The 5,260-nt window shown below is 42.2% G+C and overlaps 1 protein-coding gene across 1 annotated transcript in view; it reads right to left on the bottom strand.

Annotated features, from left to right (window-relative positions):
• The window catches only part of abt1 (activator of basal transcription 1), a 12,635-nt gene extending 7,582 nt beyond the window's left edge, over positions 1-5,053 (bottom strand). Inside the window, exon 1 of the mRNA XM_020613739.1 lies at positions 4,960-5,053. The gene's annotated coding sequence lies outside the window, so the exon portion shown is untranslated. The remainder of the gene's footprint in view (positions 1-4,959) is intronic.
• Positions 5,054-5,260: the final 207 nt, after the last annotated feature.

Here is a 5,260-nt window from a genome sequence, read left to right as displayed (position 1 = left end):
CTTGAATATGTTATTGGGATTAAAGGAACTGCGCTAAGTTGGTTCAAATCTTATTTATCAGAAAGATTTCAATTTGTTCATGTTAATGATGAATGTTCCACACAAACTGAAGTTAGTCACGGCGTTCCACAGGGCTCTGTGTTAGGTCCAATTCTCTTCACTTTATACATGCTCCCTTTAGGCAATATTATCAGGAAGCACAGCATAAATTGCCATTGATATGCATCTGATACTCAGTTATATTTATCTATGAAGCCAAATGAATCAGGTCAGTTGGTCAAACTTCAAGCATGTCTTAAAGACATAAAGGCCTGGATGACCTGCAACTTCTTACTTCTAAACTCTGACAAAACTGAAGTTATTGTGCTTGGGCCTGAAAACCTTAGAAATCTGCTGTCTAATCATATAGTTACTTTAGATGACATAGCTCTCACCTCCAGTACTACTGTGAGGAACCTTGGAGTCACCTTTGATCAGGATATGTCCTTTAAATCACACATATACCAAGTCTCTAGAACTGCCTTTTTTCACCTGCGCAATATTGCGAAAATCAGGAGCATTCTGTCTCAAAGTGATGCTGAAAAACTGGTCCATGCATTTGTTCCTTCCAGGCTGGACTATTCTAACTCTTTACTATCAGGATGTCCCAATAATTCCCTAAAAAGCCTCCATTTAAAGACCTCGTAGAGCCTTATCATCCTAACAGAGCACTTTGCTCTCAGAGTGCAGGTTTACTAGTGGTTCCTAGAGTCCACAGAAGTAGAAAGGGAGGCAGAGCCTTTAGCTATCAAGCTCCTCTCCTGTGGAACCAGCTCTGAGTTTCACTTCCCATCACTAAAATGTTTAATTCACACCCAAATGAACACTACAGGAATGTAATTACCTTCTTATATAGTATGGAACATATAAAAGTCTAACATGGAATATGTGACAAACTTTAGTCACAAATAATTTATTTAAACACTGTGAAACTGACCGAAACATTGATAACACTCCTCCCTGATGACGCCTGAAGCTTCATCTGGGCTACTGGTTCAGGAAGAGCTTCAAAGTTTATGGGATGTTTGAGCATGTGTTTGAGCTATAAGGGGAGAAGACGGAGATCACAAAGCTTTTGTGTTTGTAGTACTGGAGATCATTGAAGTGCGATTGTTTGCATTATATTACCATGGCATCAGCACCAAAACAGAGGTTATCCCCAGTATGGGAAAATGTGCTACTACATGTGCTTTTTCTTCAGAGCTCTGATATCAAAATAATCTGTATGACTGTATGTACAATTTATGGTTGTGTTTTTGGGTGAAATATAGCTGGAGTTTAATTTTTCCCTCTGCTGGACCACACATAAAAGAGTGTAGACTACCTGTTCTTCACCTGTGCGGCGCTTGTTCTCATGGTGTTATGTTGTTTGTTCTCCATTGCTGCTGAAACACTGAAATTTCCCCATTGAGGGATCAATAAAGTGCCTACCTACCTATCCACCTACTTACCTACCTACCTACCTGGAGCCTACCACCTCAGATGGGCTATTTATGTAGTCCTGCATCAGGCAAACAGCCTTTTTTTCTAAGGCTGGAGAAATAATATATATAAAACAGACTGTGCCCAAAGACCCTACAACAAATACAATTTTTAAATAAAAATGATTTGGATGGAACGGGAGATTGACAGGCGGATCGGTGCAGCTTCTGCAGTAATGCGGTCGATGTACCGGTCCGTCGTGGTGAAAAATGAGCTGAGCTGTAAGGCGAAGCTCTCGATTTACTGGTCAATCTACGTTCCTACTCTCACCTATGGTCATTTACTTTGGGTCATGACCGAAAGGGCAAGATCCCAGATACAGGCGGCCGAAATTAGCTTTCTCCACAGGGCGGCTGGGCGCACCCTTAGAGATAGGGTGAGGAGCTCGGTCACCCGGGAGGAGCTCAGAGTAGAACCGCTGCTCCTCCACATCGAGAGGAGCCAGCTGAGGTGGCTCGGGCATCTCTTTCGGATGCCTCCTGGGCGCCTTCCTAGGAAGGTGTTCCAGGCATGTCCCACCGGGAGGAGGCCCCGGGGAAGACCCAGGGCACGCTGGAGGGACTATGTCTCTCGGCTGGCCTGGGAACGCCTCAGCATTCCCCTGGAGAGAGGGAAGTCTGGGCATCTTTGCTTAGACTGCTGCCCCCGCGACCCGGTCCCGGATAAGCGAAGGAAAATGGATGGATGGATGGTTCCCCCTTCTCTGTCCAGTATTCACCACACACACTCAGCAGTTATTGTTTATGAAGAATACAGCCATTTTCCTACCATCCATGTCTGTACAGTCACAGAAACTGTCTTGTCACACATGCATTAGAGACAATTTTGTTGATATTAATAGGAATAATAATATAATTTACTGTATTGGATGAACATTAGGCTACTCATATTTCTGAAGGCAAAAACATACAGAGTGACATATTACACAATATTTAAGTTATTGGTTCAAGAATTACAAATCTGATCTGTAATGAGAGCCGAGAGCAGGTGGAGGAACACCTGGAAAGGTGGAGGTCTGCTCTGGAAAGCAGAGGAATGAAAGTCAGTCGTGGTAAGACAGAATACATGTGTATGAACGAGAGGGAGGGAAGTGGACCAGTGAGGTTACAGGGGGCAGAGGTCAAGAAGGTGCAGGAGTTTAAGTATTTGGGGTCAACAGTCCAGTGTGATGGGGGGTGTGGGAAAGAGGTGAAGAGGTGAGTGCAGGCAGGTTGGAGTGGGTGGAGAAAGGTGTGAGGAGTGTTGTGTGACAGAAAAGTGTCAGCAAGAATCAAAGGAAAGGTGTACAAGACAGTAGTGAGACCAGCTATGCTGTATGGGTTAGAGACTGTAGCAGTGAGGAAAAGACAAGAGGCAGAGATGGAGGTAGCAGAGATGAGGATGTTGAGGTTCTCTTTAGGAGGGACCAGGATGAACAGGATTAGGAATGAGCACATCAGAGGGACAGCTCAGGTCGGCTGTTTTGGGGACAAGGGCAGAGAGGCCAGATTGAGATGGTTTGGACATGTGCAGAGGAGGGATAGTGGTTATATTGGTAGAAGGATTTCGGAGATGGAGCTGCCAGGCAAGAGGGCAAGAGGAAGGCCAAAGAGGCGATATATGGATGTGCTAAAAGAGGACATGAAGTTAATTGGGGTGACAGTGTTCTAACTGCTTTATCAGAGCTCAGCTTCTTAATATATGTTATCCTTCACCTGCAAGAAGAAACTATGTATTTGGCGGTCTTTCAGGCCATATGGCTTGTGAAATAAGAAAGAGATACATCTCATTCCCCATAATTCCTAATGGAGGTGTAATTGGGCCTGAAAAGTTAGGCCTGACAGGGCCCGAGCCCGACAGAATTCGGCCCGAGCCCGGCCCGAGCCCGACAAGTACATTTTTGATTGACAGCCCGAACCCGTTTACAGCCCGACATTATTCAAATGTGCGCACGGCGCACGCACACAGCATCGCTCAACATGCCTTCTCAGTGAGGAATTCCCTGTCATTTTGCTGTTGTATTTTAAGAGAACGTTACATTTCTTGCATTTTACATAACCCACTGGGTCATTGTTCTCGTTATGCACATGTTCAAAATGTTGCCACACCTCAGACTTACAGTAGCTGCTGCTGGTGTAACCAAAAAATATACGCCAGAGGCAAGCCTTTGTTTCACCTCATCCATCTTCGTTCTTCGCAATGCATCTTTCTCACGCTAATTGAAACGCATCACGTGACCACTAATTTAACGCGCGAGCCCGAGCCTGAGCCCGGCCTGAGTAAAAATGATAGAAATTAAGCCTGACCCGTCGGGTGCCCGCTGGTCGGGTCGGGTTCGGGCTAAGAATTACAGCTCTAATTCCTAAAGCCAAAGAGGTGCATTTCAAGATGCTGAATGAATTCTACCCCTCTAAAGAATTCTTATGATTGAAATTTAATATGGATGAAAACTGTTGTACTTTTTGCAACTCTGAGACAGAGACACAGATCACTTGTTTTTCTGTTGTAATCATACATTTAACTTTTGGGCATGTTTAAATGACTGGCTCAGGTCCAAAATTGATTTCTTAGCACTCTTCACTTTAGAAAGCATCAAATTTGGTATATCTCTGAAAGAAAAAGATTTGTAATTCTTGGTGAATAACTATCATTTTGGCAAAATATTATATTCGTAAATGTAAATGGAGTAAAAGGCAACCTTGTTTAGATGCATTTAGGCATGAAATACCTACATTTTAAAAGTCCCTGGGCTACAAGAGTGTTAAAGGAGCCCGAGATCTTTTGTCTGCAATTGGACGATTTGACTTATTATAAGCCCCTGGCTATATGTTTAATTTATTTTTTTTATTTTATTATTATTTGTTGTTCCCTCTCTCTCTTCAATTTATTACTTTGTTCTGTTCAGTTATTAAGGTGTGTGATTTGTTGCTCGGTTCTTATTGGGTTCTGTAGACAATTTTACTTACTATAATAATAATTGGGGTGAGAGTAGAGGAGAGAGTTAGGTGGAAACAGATGATTCGCTGTGGCGACCCCTAACGGGGTGAGAGAGGTAACAATAGTACAAATTACATGGGATTCGTTTTATATTTTGAAGAAACGCTCTCAGTCGTTTAACCTATAACAAACATAAGGGTGAGCTGCACCGCTTCAGTCTCTTTCTATACATTTCTACAAATTTCTGTGCTGCGATCTTTTCACCACTACATGGTTTCCTGTTTTTTGCTTCGAATGGCTGGAAAGCTTCGACGAGGCTTAATTTTTCCATAACTAATCAGCAGGAGGTTTTCAAATTAAATCTATTTTATAACTGAAGTGTTTGTTCTATAACTGATGATTTCTGCTCAAAAACAACTTCGTCACAATCATTCCCGAAGTTCCATCTTTCATATTAAAACACCCGTCCACCGTGTTTGTGTAAATTAACAAACTAATAACAAATTAATAACAAATTCTCACCTTCTGAAACCTTCGACTTTGTTTCGCACTTTCACGTGAAGAAACTCCGTCGCGTCTCAATGACGAAATAGAGCGTCACGTCAACAAAAGTCAGCTGACACACAACTTCCGGTTATATTTTCAAAGTAAGACATTGGACCCTAAAAGAAAATCTTGAAAATTTTTTAATCAAGTTACAAATAAAATAAAAGCAAAATTGTTATTGCTATTAGAGTTTAGTTGTGTTCAGTTTATCGGCATATTTCTGTTTAGAAATAAACCTTTCTTGTTTTATTAAGACAAGACAAGACAAGATAAGATA

Source organism: Monopterus albus, unplaced genomic scaffold, assembly GCF_001952655.1.
Source record: "Monopterus albus unplaced genomic scaffold, M_albus_1.0 scaffold138.1, whole genome shotgun sequence".
Taxonomy (NCBI): domain Eukaryota; kingdom Metazoa; phylum Chordata; class Actinopteri; order Synbranchiformes; family Synbranchidae; genus Monopterus; species Monopterus albus.
This window is presented reverse-complemented; position numbering and strand designations above follow the sequence as displayed.